We start from the raw sequence: 18,431 nt of genomic DNA, 5'->3' as shown, positions 1-18,431 counted from the left end.
CTGATGTCCACCAGACAGGTTTACTCTTCCTTGATGAAGGTGATTTGGTCCTGTCAGGTATTGCTGAGTCCATGCAACTATATAGGTGCTCATATAGTTTTTTTGGTGTAGGCTTGGACATTAGTGTTTGATTCAACTGAAAGGATGGTGGTTGTAAAGCTGCTTATACCTGCTCTCAGGAGGTTGTAGTTAGCTTTGGAAAAACTTTTTTGTTCGACCCTGGCAGGGGGGGGGGGTTCAGAGGAGAGGGTGACTTCAAAAGTGATTGCTTTATGGTCAGATCTTACCAAGGAGGATGACACTGTAGGGATGGTACAGTGGCTACTCATGTTGGTTAGTACCAGGTCCAGAATATGTTCACCTCTTGTGGGGATGTCGACCAGCTGATCCAATGCATTGGAACTGACTAAGTCGAGGGATCTCTGGGCATTCATGTTTGAGCTAGAATAGGTCTTCCACTCTATGGTTAGGTAGCTAAAGTCGCCCATGATTAGGGTAGAGGACTGAATCTTGATGGATTCAAGTAAGTCAGGATAGATAGAGTGGGCCTCCTGAGTCATGGTTTGGGGGTCTGTAGCTAGCTATGATTTGAGTAGGTGTTTTGTTAATAGTTAACTGCACCTGGAGTGTCTTCTGTGAGTCATACTGTTTGAGCAGCCAGGAGGTGTGTATGTCTTTGATAAATATTGCAGCTCCACCGTCTTTGGCTTTGTAGCACTGCGGTCTGAAAGTATGGTAGGGCAGGTAACCTGGTAAGGCTGGGGTGCTCTTCGCAGCATTGAACCAGGTTTCAGTGACTGCACAAATGTCAGCATGTTCCAGGGCGAGGAATGCTTGCAATGAGTGCAGTTTCGTGTTAAGACTTTGGCGTTTAGCAGCATGATCTTTAAATTTCGTTTAGAAGAATCTTTCAAGTTGGTAATTTTGTCCTCATGACTTTGCCTAAAAATGGCATTATGTGGGAGGCAACAGCCTTTGCTAGAAGCCTGAAACCCAGGGGAGACAGATGAAAGCCATCTCTGGCAAAGCATTGTGGTCTGTCAGTCATGTCCTTCCAGGCTGTCTGGTACTGGATCCCCTTGGAATGAGACCAGAAACTAATACTGTTGTTAAAATCATTCATTTTCTGTACTTTGGTATCATTCTGGACTGTAGGATGCTGCTTAAGGCTAGGGACATACCTGCCTGGGACACACATTCAGTGAGCTCAATCATGTCTCTCTTCATGTAGTCCAGAGAGGTACGTCTGTAGTCATTCACAACAACATGGATTATGACAGAGTCCTAACAGTACCTATTGTTGAGAGACTTGAGTGTGCGAGTGATATGGCAGATTCTAGCACCTGACAAGCAACTTACTGTGACTTTCCCCTTGTCTAGCCTGGTGAGGGGCACATCTGTGTGTCTCACTATAGTCTCTCCTTTGACTAGTGTGTTGGGTTTGTGGCTGGGCCTTAGAGGCTGTGAGACCCAGGCATGTGTACTATGTGTGGTGCTTGGTGCAGTGGGTTGTGATGTGCTTGTGTGCTTTTTGCCTCGGAGGCCTCTTTAGTTTAGGTATGTTTTTGTTGAGAACTTCACATATGTAGGAATGTACTGTACAGGTATGGGTGGAATTAGAGGTGTGGTGCTTGAGGTGTTTGTGCAGACAACCTTCTCAGTGCCAGATGTACTGGCTTGTGTTTGAGACAGCAAGGATTCTAGGTTCTTAATGTAATTGCATCTCTCACATATTGTGTTCCTAGGTGGTAGAAGAAGAGGGTTGTCCGTGTACATGAGGCAGTTGCTACACTGTCAGGATACCCATGTCAACAAGACTAGCAGGAGAAACCACAGGAAATTGTCCATCGGTAATTGACAGAATCTGTGGAAGAGAGGTAAAGGATGGTAGAGTGGGTACTATCAGAACAGAGTACATATAGGTGAGAATAGGGCTGGATAAAAATCACAGTAGTTGCACAGGAGTACTGGTAAGGGAAAAAATGCAAATGCGATAGCTCACAATGGGTTAAAACAGCACAGCTGCAGTGCACAACGAGCAAACAAACACAACACCCTGCAAACACAGGGTATAAATACCAGAAAAACTGGAAGAATCTAGAAGCTCGAATTACTACCCAATCCTGCTAGCCCCTGCTCTTTCAACCAATCACTCATGATAGAGAAGGTCAGGCAACCCTGTTACTCACTAACAGCGAAGATGAGACACTACCAGTAGAAGATGGCTGTCAGAAACGCAGGAAACTCAACAAGCAAAACAACTAGGCCTGGATAACAGCAAACCTCTATCCAGACTATGCTACCTGACTAGAACAGAGAAACTTCACAAAATATGCACAGAAAAGCACCAATGGAGCACTCTCAAACAGAAAATACCACTCTCAGTATGAAAAAGCAGTTTACAGTTAAGTAATGCAATAAAAATGCAGTTACAGTAATGAAACACTGTCTAGCAATGAAAATATAGTTAAAACAGTACAAAAATGCAGTGAAACAGTAAAAAAAAAAAGCTTTATAACAGTACAAAATGTAGTAGATTAGATATTTAAGATAGAAACAAACACAGCTGTATTTTATATCTAAAGAAAAAGTAATAGATGTCCCTCTAATCCAACTACCTCAGTTAGTGCATCCTCCACCAGGCGTTTCAGGCTGTTGATCACCCCCAGCTATTTTCCTGGGTGGTTCCTGTAGCCAAAAAAAAAAAAAGTGAAGCTGTTGGCCAAGATGGCAAGGGAAAACACAGATGCCATGACTTCTGGTCCAAAGAGAGGGCTCCCGCACCACAAAGCCCTGCTCTCCAGCCAAAAAATGTTGTTTGAGTGACAGGTATCCTCCAATTTTTCCTTCAGGGCTGTACAGTATCTTTTTCATATCTTTTGTTTTCAGAAGGACCTAGTTGATAAAATTAGCCATTTGCTGGAGAACTTGCCAAACCTGGATCAGAAACCAGAACTGCAGTTCCAGATCTCAGCAATATCCTCTATATACCCCCCCACTACCTCAGGTCTCATTTGCAACATATTTGTTCAGAAGCGAGGTTCCTGGGGTCTGAGCTCCTCTGTTAATTTTTCAAGTGTGAGTGTTGTATTTAAAAATAATTTTTACTATCTTCTTCTACTTCTCTCTTTCTGCTAGTTGTTTTCTTCTGCCTTTTGTTGCTCTTTTATTGGGTTTCTCGCTACACGCTCTAGGGACTTGAACCTTGTCACCACAATAAACAGAACATGCTGGAGGGATAGATTCCTGGCCCAGAGACTTCCCATACTCTGGAACAAACTACCTATCTATATCAAACAAAGCTCCTCATTAGCATTCTTCAAGAAAAATCTTGATGAGTGGATGGGAAATAGGAAATTCACCCTGGGGATCACCTCTGTGGCTCTGCTCGACAGGAACACAGCAAAATAATTTTCTTGGGTGGCGAAAGCCACGGTACCTATTTGGCTAGGCTTGTATAGGCCCTAGGGCAGATAGCCTAGTACCTAACTATGAACCTATAATCCCTTTTCTCTTTTTCTCTGCCTTTCCTCTCCTTTTCTTTCCATTCTCTAAGGCTGACCAGAAATTATTGGGTTTCAAGAAATGCACTTCCTGTGGGCAGAAGATCCCATTGTCTGATGCCCATGGGGAGTGTGTTTACTGCCTTGGGCCTGCACATCTGGACTCCCACTGTGACGTGTGCAAGGGGTTCCACCCTAGGGCCCTGGCAGATAGGAAGAGCAAGCTTATCCTCGAGCTTGCTCCTTCCATCTTCCTCTTTAGGCATCCCTTCAACTTCGAGGGCTCAATGCCCCTCCAAAAAGTTCCAGGAGATCAGGAAGCACTCGCCCACAAAGTTCTCCAGTGCCACCCAAGTAGGCTCCACGAGTCTCGGAGATGACCCACTCTGACCTGGGGTCCTCGGCTCCTATCTCCTCTCCTCCGCCCCAATTGTCCTCTGTAACTTGTGGGCTGAGTGCTATTTCCGTGGCTGTCCAAATGTCTGGTTTGGCCCCAAGCTCGGCTCCCACCGGACTGTCCAGGAAGTCTCCCTTTGGCTCACCGAAGAGGTCTCCAAGAACCCTGTCTTCCACTTCCTCCAGGTCTTCTCGAAGCCTTACTTCCAAGGACATGGACAGATAGAGGCAGTTCCTCGAGGTCCAGATCCAGATGGGGCTTGTGTCCTCTCCATATGCATCTGGGTATGTGAGGGTTTCCCCATTACGACCAGTAGCTCTTTTGATGTCGGAGCTCTAAGTTCCATTGGTCTCTGCCACTGGGGTGTCAGAGCCGATAGAGATTCCTTTGTCGCCTCCAACTGTTTCCTCGACCCTCTTGGCCCTGACTGTGTCTTTTCCAAGTGTGTCTTGTAGCTGTAGCTTCGAGGCCAGCTCTGGAGGGCTGATGCAGACTCTGAAGTTTTCAAAGCTGTCTGTTCCCCTCGGGGCATCAGCCTTTGACATCTTGGCCCTAAGTCCTCCTTTGGAGCAGGAGGCTCAGGATCCCTAGAAGGCGTCTGCTTCGGTGGCTTTAGTCGCAAGGAGACTGCTTTCGGAGGTGGTGGAGAGGGTTCTCTCCCACCCTGGGAGGGCCTCAGCGCACACATCCTTAGACCCTCGTCCTTCAGGCCTCAAGTCTGCCACAAGGACAGCCGGGCCCAGAAAGCCTCCATAAATCCTCCCTTCTGCGGATCCATGAGAGTCTTCCCACCGAGGAGGTCCCCGGAAGAGGTTTTCTTTTTTTTTTTCCCCAAACACCTTTATTGAATTATCATTTGTGACATAGACAAGCAAGTAGTCAAATTGTAATAACATAACAAACCTTATACATCACATATATTGCTATATATCATATAACCTAATCAGTATTACAAAAAGTATTCAGTTCCTGCCTTTTTTTTTTTTTTTTAACAAGACACATCTTTATTAAACCATCACTTACTACATAGACAATCATACATTTATATAAATGAAAACAAACCACACTGACACAATCCTAGTTGGAAGCATTTTACATCACAAACTATACTAACACACTCCCATTTACAAACATTATGCATCACTTATAATCTACCCAATCTTTCTCACTCAAACATTACATAGTTCATTTAAGTCCTGCCGCCTTTTAAACCTCATTCCTATCCTGTATGTATTGTTCCCACAATTCTCATTTTTCCTATGTAGTTTGCTCCTACCCTTTTCTAAAGATCTAAATTCCAGTTGTTTTATCTCTGTTACTACATTCACTGCTTCCAGTATAGTTGGTTTAGCTTTTGATTTCCATTTTCTAGGAACTGCTTTTTTGGCAGCCACCATAATTAGAGACAGCAAGGCCTTACCATGTCTAGGCAATTCTGATTCTGTATCATAGATCAGAAAAATCATCTCCCTCATCAGACTCAACCCAGCATCTCCAACAGTGCATCCTGCAAGGAATCCTTAAAGTCCTCCAACTCACCCCACTCCCAGAAAATACGTTCCCAATTACCTCTTTGTTCCCCTTCACACCTCCAACATTTGCTGTCTGCCTAAGGATAAATTTTCTGGAGTCTACTTAGGGTATAAAAATATCTGTGTAAACATTTCCAGGCAAAAATCCTAAATTTTCTAGATTTTGTTGCATATTGGGGAGACGTACATATATCCTCCCATTGTTTGTTTGTGAATTGCTTATCCAGTCTCTCTTCCCAATCCTTTCTAACCTCCTCTGATTGATTCTTAAAGTTATCATGCAATATTTTATATGCTCTACAAATTATTCCTTTTTTAATGGCAGCTTGTGTTCTAGATTCTATTAAAAACTCTACTAGTGCTGGTCTTTCGTATAGGACCCTCCTATTTCTTTCTCTTTGCCTATACTCTGATATCAATCCCTGATAGGGAAGGCAGTCTCTAACCTGCAGTCCAAATAAATTCTAGACATCTTCCCATGCTATCATCTTTCTCTCTAGTTATTCACTCCCAATACCTTGGTTCCTTTGCCAGTTTTCTTCAGTAAATTCCAGCCCCCTCTTGCCTATTGTCTGTATCCCTGATTGCAGTCATCCCTATTGGCAGAATCTCCTTTTTCCATTCATGTGTTGGTTTAGTTCTTGGAATGCTTTCTGTTAGTTTATCGATATAATATTATGTACGATTGTTGTTATTCTCCTGAAAGGCCTGCATCCAAAATGCCAGTTTCTTGAGCCCCCCCCCCCCATTTCATTCATTATCCCTTTCCACTTTGAATTATAGTTTTCTGCTTGTGCTATGTATAGGAGTCTTAACTGTGTAGCTTTAAAATACCCCCTTCAAATTGGGTAATCCCAATCTGCTCTGTTCTACTGAAAGAATCAGTTTATCCTACTTGACTCTTGCCATCTTCCCCTCCCGGATAAAGTCTTTCAGCTCCTTATTAATTGCTACCCAAAAATTCTTCTCTAGTTGATAAAAATATGCATGACCTGTGTATAACACTAAAGGGACTAAAACATTTTAACTGCTTGTATCTTACTATCCATATCCATATTACAAAGTTTCAATTTTCACAGTTTTTGTATTATTTTTTGTTTAGTCTCTTCCCACATATCTTTAGCTGCCACACTAGAATATTTTTTAATCCATACTCCTAAATACTTTATTTTATCATGTCCGCATAAATATAGGTATTCCTGAACCAGTTTATGTATGGGAATATAATTTACCTCTACTGCCTTTGTTTTAGCTTCATTAATTTTGTATCCTGAAAAGATCTGAAACTGTCTCAGGATTTTCCACAACACTGTAATGTCTTTTTCTAATTTTTTGTCAGGTATAAAATATCATCTGCAAATAAAGCCAGCTTTTCTTGACTATCAAACCGATTATATCATTGAATTTCTGAATCTGTTATTTTTTTGCCAATGGTTCTAAATATACTGCAGATAGTAAAGGGGAAAGAGGATACCCCTGCCTGGTTCCTTTGCTCAAGCAGAAATTATCAGAGAGGACCCCACCCACTTTAACTTTCGCCTCCGATCCCATCATATATCCCCTAATCAACCTTATACTTTTTCAGTAAATGCAAATGCTTCCACTGCCTTGCTCATAAAGTCCCAGCTTACTTTGTCAAATGCTTTCTCTGCATCTAGACCCACCAACAACAGTGGCATTTTCTTACGTTCTGCCTGGAAGAGGTTGTGTAAGAGGAGGCACATGGATTCTTTTGAGGAATCCCTCACCACCGACACCGATTTTGAGGAAGGAGAAGGGTCCCTCCCCCAGGTTGCTACCCGATGAGGTCTCCTTTGGAGACATTCTAGAAATCCTATGCCAGAGTGGTGGCTGGTCTGCTCAAAACCCTTCCGCAGAGGAATCTGTTCTGTGCGAGGCTTTCAGGTCCAGCCCATCTACCAACTGGGTGTCTCCCCTGCTGACCCGCTTATCGAGTTAGTGTCGACTAGGGCATGGAGGGAGCCAGTTATGGTGGAGCTAATCGCCAAGCAGGTGGACAAAATTTGAAGTGCCCCTTCAGACAAGACTTTTTGGACCAAGGGTATTCCAGTAGATGCTATGGTTGTCGCTGCAGCTACCAAGAAGGAGCTCACACAAGAGAGCTATTCTGTCCACTCTCCCAACAGAGAATCACTCTTCCACGTTTACCTTTAGAGCGCTGAAATACCTGTCTCATTTTATCAGGCTACAAAGGGATCTGGCTTCTCTGGGTCCATGTCTGCGGAGGAATGAGAAGACCTTTTCCTCCAGACTTTAATTATTGCTTTTGTGATGAAGGGACGTACTACCAGCACAGCTAGCTGGAATGTTATAAATAATTATATGGCATTGGTGAATATCAAACTGATTCATACAAGATGCTGGTGTTACAAATGTATCAGAACTGCATGTCATGTGCATATCAAACTGATTTGTACTGACGTTTGTGTTGGAAAGGTATTTGTAAAGTGCTGGTGTTTGAAATGTATGCATAGTGTGCCTTATTGGAGAGAACAGAAATGTACATGCACTATTGTAACTGTTTGAATGTATATGTTTTAACAGAGGAATCTGGAGGGTTGACCTCAGTCTAGCAAACTTTAGAAGAATATCTGAAATTAAATCACTTTGTAGGCTAGGCCATAAAGATGCTACCTCACAGGTTTCAATGCATCCAGAGATGCAAAGTCTGTACTAAGAAGCCTTCTGTATTGTCTTTAGGGTGAACTAATTACTGCTCTGGAAGCATAGAGGTATGGAGTTGTTTTAAGACTTATAGCACTTGCCAAAGATCTGAGCAAAGGCCCTTGTGTGTGTGTGTTTTTTTTTTACAGGTAGGTGTTGCCAGCTTCCAGTAGTGAGGTTTTGCATGGGAACTAGAATTCAGATGACAAGAAGTGATTCTGCAAGCTATCCCAGCAGTAATATTTTAGATGTTATTTTGAGAAGTCTCTTGGTGAGACACAGCATTCTGTATTCTGTCCTGGACCTCCATATCGGTAAGTCCAACTCCTCTTGCATTAGGCTGCCCCTCTTCAAGCGCTACCTTGAGGAGTGGTTGGGAAACCACAAGTTTGTCCCAGGGGTTCTTCCTGTGTCCCACATTGACAGGGGTGACAGGTGCTGACTGAGGTTTCTTTTTTGGGGATAAACTATTGGCTAGGCTTGTAAGGGCTCCAGGGCCAGTAGCCTAGTAACCTCCTATGACTAGCCACCCTGGAAGCACTGGCTAATGTGTCCATGAGGCTGACATCCCAGGCCACAGAGTGTACCTCAAGGGCAGCCAGTTCCAGCATTGCCATAAGGCACCATACCTGGATGAGGCTGTGTGACTTCGCAGAGCCCATCAAACAGTCTTTTATCAATGCCCTCTCTGATGGCATCACTTTGTTTGGGTCTACAGTGACACACTCTCCTGCAGTGAAAAGGATGGAAAGACCCGGTCTTCCATTGGGATCTGTTTTTCTATTCCACAGAGGTCCTTTTCTAGGAACCAGCATGGGAGTAAAAAGACGTTGTTTTGTAAGTCTCCGGGTCCTTTTTGGGACACACACGGTGATTTTTTTTCTCCCAGAGACAGAGGGGGGAACAGCCAGAATGGAAGACGCTGTCCACACTGCAGATGGGGGTCCGCAAAACCAAGGGTCAAAAGAAACTTTCTCGGATCGACCCTTCCAGAACTCTCCTGAACAGTTGCCTGGCTGCCTTCCTCTGGAGGCATTCGGGGGTGGGGGGGGCAATTCTCCCTGCACCTAACAGCTTGGGAGGCCATCACAAATGATAGCTGGGTGCTAAGGATCGTATCCAGAGGATACTGCATTCCCCTTTAGAAACTCCCAAACAAAGAAATTGCTTCCCCAGTGTTCCAACCAGTCAGGAGGAGGATGCAACCTTAGAAATAGAAAAACTACTAAGCAAAGGAGTCATCCAAAAGTTCCCCCCCGTTCAACTTGGATCAGGTGTTTACTCAAGGTTCTTTTTAGTCCCCAAAAAACAGGGGGCTTGCGGACGATTCTGGACTTGACCACCTTGAACAAGTTAGTGAAGCACACGAAGTTCAGGATCATCATGATTCATGATTCAGTCCATCTTACCTCTTCTGAAGATGAACGATTGGATGTGCTCTGTAGGCCTGAAGGATGAGTGCTACCACGTAAAAATGGATGGACACTCCAGGCAAATACCTACCTTTCAGACTAGGAGCCAGTCACTACCAATTCAGATCACTCCCATTTGGCCTTACCACAGGCCCAGGGTGTTCATCAAATGTTTGGGAGTGATGGCAGTGCACCTCAGGCTGCAAGGTTTCCAGATTTTTCCTTATGTGGACGATTGGCTTCTGACTGCTTCAACCAAGCATCTACTGATCCAGGCCAGAGATTACATTTTATGTCTGGCCCTCTTCTGGGAATCACAATCAGTATTCAGAAATCTCAGCTGCAACCAGTTCAGGTTATACATTTTATTGGACTGGGTCTGGACACACGGGTTTCCCAAGTCTTTCTAACTATGGAGAGAATATTGAATTTAAGACTTCAGGTCAGACAAATTTTGGCTGTCCTGACTCCTCTGGCCTGCTTGACTGTCTAGTATTGAGCTCCATGGCTGCCACTATAACTTCTCTACCTAGTGCGTACCTACACATGTGGATCCTGCAATGGACGTTAGCAGTCCAGTGGGTCTCTTCACAGGAATCCCTTGAGTTCCCCCATCAAACTCTACTTAGTATGCAAGGATTCACTGCTTTGGTGGCTTTACTCCGCAGAAATTTCTCAAGGATGAGCATTTATCCTTCCTTCACCCAAACAACATGGCGACTATGGACGCCTCCCAGATTGTGGGAGGGCATGATCTGTGTCGGATGGCTCAAGGCATGTGGACACCCCAGGAGACCAACTTGCATGTTAGCATACTGGAAATGAGGGTGGTTTTTCTAGCGTTACAAGATATTCACTGCCTTCTACCTCCGAGGACTGTTCATAGGTAGGTACTAGGCTATCGGCCCTAGGGCCTATACAAGCCTAGCCAAAAAGGTACCCTGGCTTTTGCCACCCAAGAAAATGATTTTCCTGTGCCCCTGTTTAGCAGAACCACAGAGGTGATCCCCGGAGTAAATTTCCTATTTCCCATCCAGTCATCAAGATTTTTCTTGAGTGCTAATGAGGAGCTTTGTTTGATATAGATAGGTAGTTTGTTCCAGAGTATGGGAAGTCTCTGGGACAGGAATCTCCCTCCACCATATTCTGTTTTATTGTAGTGACAAGGTTTAGGTCCCTAGAGTGTGTAGCTTGGTGGGATTGGGATTTCTTTAAGTGGAGCATGTCCAACAGCTCTGGGTTTGACATAGCTTTGTATGTTAGACAGAGATCGCCTCTGAGTAGGCAATATGCGATGGAGTAAAGCTGGAGTTTTTTGAGACTGTGTGCGTAGGGCATCTGCTTGAGGCCAGTAGTCCTCTTTGTGAGGTATTTCTGCGGCCTTTCCAGTTGTAGATGTCTTGTGAGGTACATACCAAAAGGGGAGTTGTACACACTAATAGGTCTAATGAGTGATGAGTAGAGGGGAACAATGACCTCTTTTTTTTCCTGGATGAGAAACCTTTTGTGATGTGTGCCATGTAGAAGGATTTCCTGACTACTGTGGCAATGTGATTATAAAAGGAGAGACTACCGTCCACCTGTGTCCCAAGGTCTCTTATCATATTTTTGGTGTTAAGTAGACTACCATCTATGTGGTTGCTCATGGGTACAGAGTTTTTACCAAAGGGGATGACAGTGCACTTTTTGGCATGGAGCTTGAAGCCATGGCGTTGACATCGGACATCTGTCTCATTGAGGCCCTTTTGTAGGATGTCCACATCATTAGGAGTTTCAATTATGGCTCCTAGTTTGCAGTCATCTGCGAACTTTGTTAGGCAAAGACCTTCTGTGTTGGCCTGTACATCAGAAAAGTAGATACCAAACAGGAGAGGACCCAGGACTGAACCCTATGATACGCCACTTGTTTGAAGTTGGATTTGGAGTCTGCTACTTTCACAGTGTGGGTTCTGTCAGTGAGCCGTTTGGCAACCCTTCTTGTGACATAGGGATTTGTACCTAGTTTAGTGAGTTTATCTATAATTACAGAGTGGGGGATGGTGTCAAAAGCCTTGGTGAGATGCAGATAGGCCGTGCGAACCACCTTTTACCCTTGTCTACGGCTTTGGTGACTGCTTCAAAGAAGTCAGTCAGGTTTAGGAGACATGTTCTGCCTTTTACAAACACGAACTGGGTAGGGTCCAGAGTTTGGAGATTACCAAAGTCTTTGTTTATAAGTTCCATGAAGATACGTTCCATGGTCATGCAGACCAGGCTTGTTAGGCTAATGGGGCGGTAGTTCCCAGGGAATCCGTGGTGGCTCCCCCTTTGTGGAGTGGGATAACCGTTGCTGTGTGCCATTCAGTGGGCACAAAGCCTGAGGTGAGGGTATTATTGAACATGGTGCTTGGGTGGGGTGCCAGTTCATTCTGTAGTTCATGTAGAACGCAGCCTGGGATGTTGTCAGGTCCCATGGATGCTGTGTTCTTGGCTTTCGAGAGTGTGGTTTTTACCTGTGCAGCCATGATTACAGGAACTTTGCATTCTTCCGGTATAGAGATGGGCCCTTTAGGGGGTGAGAGGGGGTAAAGTCCGCACTGAACCTATCTGCCAGGATGTTGGCAATATCAGTTGGTTCTGTATGTTTAGTGCCATTGTGCTGTAACTCAGAGCAAATCTGAGTGTTGCCATTGAGATTCTTGACATAGCTATAGAATGCTTTGTGGTTGTCTTTAGAATCAGTGGCGATTTTGTTTTCATAACTAACTTTGGAGGATTTTATGAGGGATCTCAGTTTCTTACTGAGGCTGACCAGGGAGTTCTTCCAGCCATGAGATTTTACTCTTTTTTTTGCAACATTTTCTTTCTTCTGTTGTAGAGTTTGTTTAGGGCAGGGGACTACCAGATCGGCTTCCTTTTTTTGGATGATAGCATCTTGGTTCTGTTAGGGATATCACAATCCATGCACTCGTGTAAGTGCTTATAAAGTGCATTTGTGTAGGATTCAGCAGTCATACCTCTATTGTCTGTCTGCATGGGTGTCGTGAAGTTTTCCACTTCTGTCTTAAGAAGCGTGAAGCTGGCTTTGGATAATTTTTTACAGTGGTTTCCCTAATGGGGGGTGGGGGTGGGATGTGGATGTCTAGGCTGATTAGCTTGTGGTCAGATCTGACCAATGAGGAACTGACCTCTGGTGTGGAACACTGGTCGCCCATGTTGGTAATGACCAGGTCTAGGATATTGCTGCCCCTGGTGGGGGTGTGGATAAGTTGATCCAAGGCGTTGGAATTTATGAATTCCAGAAAACATTGAGCAAAAGAGTTGGTACATGAGTAGTTTTCTCACTTAATGATGGGGTAGTTGAAATTCCCCATTATTAGGGTGTTGGGTTGTACCCTAATATTTTCCAGTGTATCAAGAAATGAGGAGTGGGAATCCTGGGGCTTGGTGGGGGATCTGTAGCAAGTTACAATTTGGATTGCGGTCTTGCCCTGATTTAGTTGCACTTGGATGCATTATGCTGAGCAACTAGCCTAGAAGTGTGGATTCTGTTGCGATACAAACAGACAATATGTCTGTGATGTGGTACATCAACAAACAGGGGGAACCAGGTCCTACCCCTCATGTTGGGAAGCAATGAGGGTGTGGCAGTGGATGATCTGTATCAGCCGCTTTCTGATAGCAATGCAGATTCTGGGCGAGTCCAACATATTAGCAGACAGGCTCAGCAGAGTGTTACTCATGCCTCTTGAGTGGTCGGTGCTCTTTAAATCCATCCACATCAGAACTGATCTTCCCTAAATGGGGTCAACCTTGCTGCAATCTGTTTGAGTCCCTTCTCAGCAACAAATGCAACAGGTACTTTGCCTTGATCCCCTGACCCCCCCCCCCTCTCGGGACAGTCACCCAGAGATGCTGTAGTCCATGCTTGACTTCCCAGTCATCTCTATGCCTTCCCTCCTCTACCAGAAGCCTCTCAGGTTGAAGAGCAAAGTAATCCTCATTGCCCTCTTCTGGCCCCGACAAACCTGGCTTACCTTTCTTTGGTCCTATCTGATATGCCCGCTGTTTTGGTTGAAACCAATTCTGGACCTTTTTTTCCCACCTGTGAAGGACATCCCCATCCAGACCTTCTGCATTTGTAGATAATCGCATAGTTTCTCCAATTCTAGTGATGGCAAGATGTCCCAGGCTTTCTTCACCTGTTCAAAGGATTCTGATCTCATCACTTAGGTCTTCAACCCGTAGGATTTATAAAAGGAAATGGAAAAGGTTTTCTTTTTGGGTGCAGCAGAAGCAGGTAGACTCCCTTTTATGGCTCCTATTATGGTTGTTTTGGATTTTTTTGCATCCCTCTTCCATGATGGCTCTAATCATTTTACCATCAAGGTCCAGCTCGCAGCTATTTCCAATTTTCATTTACACCCCCCACCCCGGCATCATCAAAACTTTGTAAAGTCTTCATTAGAGGCACCATTTTGCTTTGTCCACCAATCAAAGACCCTAACCCTCCATGGGACCTGACTATGGTTCTGCAAACATTGGTTCATCCTCCCTTTGAGCCAGTGGCTACAGTTGACTTAAAATTTCTGTCTTGGAAGACCTTTTTTCTCGTGGCTATCACCTCTGCAAAAAGAGTATCTGAAGTTCAATCTCTTTCCTCTAAATTCCTGTACTTAAGTTTTCACAAAGACAGGATATCTTTACTTATGAATCTGTCCGTTTTACCTAAGGTAGCCAGGAAGGCGAACATTAATCGGTCTGTTAATCTTCCTGTCTTTTTCCCTAATTATCAGAATAAAGGAGAGTACACCCTTCATCTGCTGGACATACGTAGGCAATTACATTTCTGTTTAGACAGAACCAAATCCTTCAGGAAGTCTGAGCAGTTGTTTGTATCATTTGATGAGGGAAAGAAAGGAAACTCCATTACCAAATTTACTCTGTCTAGATGGTTGAGAGACTGTATTTCCTTTGTATGTTCAGCTGGAAACATACCCTTGCCGGGTTGCCTGTTAAAGCTCATTCTATGAGGTATATGGTGACTTCTCAAGCCTTCTGGTCCAGGGTTTTGATTGAAGATATTTGTGCTGCAGCTACCTGGTCAAATCCTCATATGTTTGTCTGGCATTATAAGTTGGATATTATATCTAGAAACAGTTATGCCTTTGGCTCAGCCGTACTTTGGAATATCCTTCCATGAGAGCCACCTGGGGTTATTCAGTCGCTGGGGACTGTGTCCCACAGGTTAACGGAAATGAAGATGACCGCATTAGATAAAGAAGTTGTGCCTTATAACGTTCAATCTGTGTTGTATAACTTCATTTTCATTAACCATCCCTCCCCCCTTACCTCTTTCAGTCTTTGGGAGACCTGGTGGAACTTTCTAAGGAACCTTTGTTTCTTCAGGTTGAGCTCCTCATTTTTTTCTGTCTGGGTTTAGGATGTTTAGTCTTTGCATAGGATAAAGATTTTGGTTTCTATACTTGGGGCAAACTCGATCTGAGATAGCTTGTGGAGAAGCGGGGTGTTATGTGGGGAAGCGGGGTGTTATGGGTAGAAGGGAGGAGCTCAAGTCTGGAATCTCAAACTTGGAGAGTGTCCATTCGGTTCTGAGGGTCGGAACTGAGACCCACAAGTTAATGAAAATGAAGATGGACAACACTGATGGAATGTTGTGGTAAGGCATAACTTTTTTTTTTCACTACATAGCCTTGCAGGAGAGAAGTGGAAAGTGTTGCTTTAGCAAATGGACCTTCTCATATAAAATAAAGGGTGCCATCTGCACCATAATGCAGGCACTCCAAGGCTGATAGCTTGGATGATTTCACTTTTATCCCAGCTGGCACACTTATTCTAAGGATGTGCTTAACATTATAGAAGGTGCTTGGTAACCTAACCCAAGGAAGTTATGCCTAGCAAAGAGGAAAGGATTCTTCTTATTGTGCCTGTCCAGAGACAAAGATCCAAGTAAGGCACAAGTGGCAGTGATCTTGGATTACCTATCAGAGCTTTGCAAAAAAAAAAATTACTTAATGTGTGTCTTTAAAGGTTCATGCATCTAATTTCTCATCTTGCCTGACCATAGGCCCCACATTTGTACTCTAAGCTTCAGTAAAGCAGTTCTTAAAAGGAGATTTCCATCTCAGACCTTCTTGAGTAGAGGTCGCTCCACCATGGTGTCTTAACTATGTTTAAAAGAAACTAGCTCCATTTGAACCAACTGCTTCAGTAAACATGCAGCTTTTTTTGGGGGGGGGTTCAGATGTTTTATTTTTTAAACACCTTTATTAAATTATCACTTAAGACATAGGCAAACATATTTTACTCAAAGAAAAAAACATTTAACATTTTCCATTTATATACATTACGCATTACATATATATTTTTCTTTATAATTACATAAATTGCTCAATTCCTGCATTCCCTTAAACCTCACTCCTCCTCCTGAATATTATTCTGCATGCATTGTTCTCACAGTTTCCATTTATTTCTGTGTAATTTGCTCCTTCCCTTTTTCTAAAGTTCTTTCTTCCCATTCTTTTATCTCTTTTACAATATTCAGTACTTCAAATACCGTTGGTTTAGATTTTGATTTCCATTTTCTAGTAACTGCTTTTATGGCAGCCAACAGAATTAAACTTCACAAGACTTTACTATTCAGAACCTGTGTTTCCTTCGTTACAGCCAATTACTCACCAATTATTTCTGACAGAGTACTTTACTCTATAGGAATTTTTTTTAAATCTGCCAAATCATTACACACCAAAAACATACGTCTCCAGTTACCTGTTTCTTCCTCACCACACGTCCAACATTTGCTCTGTACCTGAGAAAAAATTGTTTGAAGTTTTACTTGGGGTGTAAAATACCTATGCAAACATTTCCAAGCAATTCTCCTAAACCTTCTGGTGCATACTTGTTGGAAGCTATACATATGTATGTATGTTCCATTTTCTCTTATAAATTGCTTTTTCTAGTCTGTCTCCCTCCAGTCATTTCTAACATCCTCTGATTGATTCTTGCAGTTATCATGCATTATTTTATATGTCCTACTTATTACCCATGTTATATCAGCAGTTTCTAAGTTTAACTAAAAATTCTACCAGAGCAGGTATTTCATGTGTGATTCCCTTGAACATATATGTTTGCCTATACTCTGATATAAATCCCTGGAAGGGAAACCAGTCTCTCTAACCTGCAGTCCAAACATCATTTTTGGTCTCCTTAGTCCACTCTATTACCTTTCCCTCTCTATTTTTTTGCTTTTAGTACTTTGATTCCTTTTCCAGTTTTCTCCAGTAAACTCCACCTTGCCTATTTTCTGTACCAGTCCTCCTTGTCAACAAAAGCTCTCTTCTCCATTCTTTTGTTGGCTTAGATTTTGTACTACTTTCTACTACTTTATGAATATAATATTCTGCACTGTTGTTATTCTCCGTAAGGATTTGCATCCAAAATTCTACTCTTTCCTTACTTCTTGAATTTCCTCCCTGCTTCGTCATCATCCCTTTCCACTTTGAATTATAAACTTCTGCTTGTGTTTTATATATATATATATATATATATATATATATATATATATATATATAGGTGTGTGTGTATAGATTATATATATATATATATATATATATATATATATATATATATACACATATATATATATATATATATATATATATATATATATATATATATATATATATATATATGCATTAACTGTGTAGCTGTAAAATATCCCTTCAAGTCAGGTAATCCTAAACCACCTTGTTCTGATGGAAGGATCAACCCACCCACTTCTTGCTGTCTTCCCTTCCCAGATAGTTTTTTTTAACTCTTTAAATTATTGCCCCCAACTTATCCTTTGGTTGGTTAATATGACTGACCCATATATAAAATTTAAAGGGACTAAAAACATTTTCACTGCTTGCATCTTATTTTCTATATCCATAAACTAGAGCTCTGTTTTTGTTTTATCTTTTTAGTCTCTTCCTACATATCCCCAGCCCCTATAACAGAAGCCTTTTTAATCCAAACTTCTAAATACGTGATCTTATTTTTCCTCCATAAATATGGATATCGCTGAACCAATCCATGCCCAGGTACATAATTTATGCTTATAGCCTTTGTTTTATCTGCATTCATTTCATATCAAAACTCTCAAAATGTTCCACAAAAGTGCATCTGCAGATAAAGCCAACTTTTCTTGATTGCCACACCAGTTATATCCTTGAATTTCTGAGTCCCTTGTTTTCTTTGCTAATGGCTCTAATGTAAAGCAAATAACAAAGGTGAAAGAGGGCACCCCTGCCTGGTTCCTGTGTTCAAACACAACTTATTGAGAGGAATGTTCCCACTTTAATTCCTCATAATTAACCTTATTAATTACAACAGGGAATGTAAATGCTTTCATTGCCCTACTCATAAAATCCCAGCTTACTGTGTTGAATGCTTTCCTTGCATCAAAACCAACAGCAACAGCATTATTTTCTCACATTCTGATTCCCTCTGGATTATCATTGTTCTGTTAATGTCACACGTTTGCCTCCTCTCCACAAAACCACATTGATTCATATCTATCAATTTTGCCACTATTTTAGCTAGTGTGTTTATAAACACCTTATAATCATATTTTAAAATTAAAATTGATGTATATGAAGATGGGTTTGGTAGGCCTTTGCCACCTTTAGCTATTACAGCTACCACAGCTTTCTTCAAAGATGTTGGTGCTTCCCCTACTTTTAATATACTGTTAAGCGAAATTTCTCAGATCATTACATCTTTCTTCCCTAACTTTCAAACTACCACAGGATTGCCCTCTGTTCCTGGAAACTTTCATACAGGCTGATTATACATTGCTGATTTGTCTCATCTCCTCCTTTCTTAAATGTTAGTTGTTGAACATCGTCTACCTCCAACCTTG

The 18,431-nt window shown here is 42.5% G+C and overlaps 1 protein-coding gene across 1 annotated transcript in view; it reads left to right on the top strand.

Annotated features, from left to right (window-relative positions):
- The window catches only part of MND1 (meiotic nuclear divisions 1), a 937,304-nt gene that overhangs the window by 180,232 nt on the left and 738,641 nt on the right, over positions 1–18,431 (top strand). The window lies entirely within an intron of this gene.

Source organism: Protopterus annectens, chromosome 2.part1 (genome assembly GCF_019279795.1).
Source record: "Protopterus annectens isolate FY-2018-M chromosome 2.part1, PAN1.0, whole genome shotgun sequence".
In the NCBI taxonomy this organism is placed as follows: domain Eukaryota; kingdom Metazoa; phylum Chordata; order Ceratodontiformes; family Protopteridae; genus Protopterus; species Protopterus annectens.
The sequence above is the reverse complement of the archived record's forward strand: the minus strand, read 5'-3'. Positions and strand labels throughout refer to the sequence as shown.